This window comes from Sinocyclocheilus grahami, unplaced genomic scaffold, assembly GCF_001515645.1.
Source record: "Sinocyclocheilus grahami isolate Dianchi unplaced genomic scaffold, SAMN03320097.WGS_v1.1 scaffold18165.1, whole genome shotgun sequence".
Taxonomy (NCBI): Eukaryota; Metazoa; Chordata; class Actinopteri; order Cypriniformes; family Cyprinidae; genus Sinocyclocheilus; species Sinocyclocheilus grahami.
This window is the reverse complement of record NW_015516984.1, coordinates 1-405: the sequence shown is the minus strand read 5'-3', so window position 1 is coordinate 405 and position 405 is coordinate 1.

Sequence of the window (405 nt, the reverse complement as noted above, 5' to 3'; positions counted from 1 at the left end):
ACACACACAGACAGAGACACACACACACACAGACACAGACAGAGACACACACACAGACAGACAGACAGACAGAGACACAGACCGACAGACAGACAGAGACACACACACACACAGACAGACAGACAGAGACACACAGAGACACAGACAGACAGAGAGACACACAGAGACACACACAGAGACAGACAGAGACACACACAGAGACACACACACACACAGACAGAGACACACACACACACAGACACAGACAGAGACACACACACAGACAGACAGACAGAGACACAGACCGACAGACAGACAGAGACACACACACACACAGACAGACAGACAGAGACACACAGAGACACAGACAGACAGAGAGACACACAGAGACACACACAGAGACAGACAGAGAGACACACAGAGACA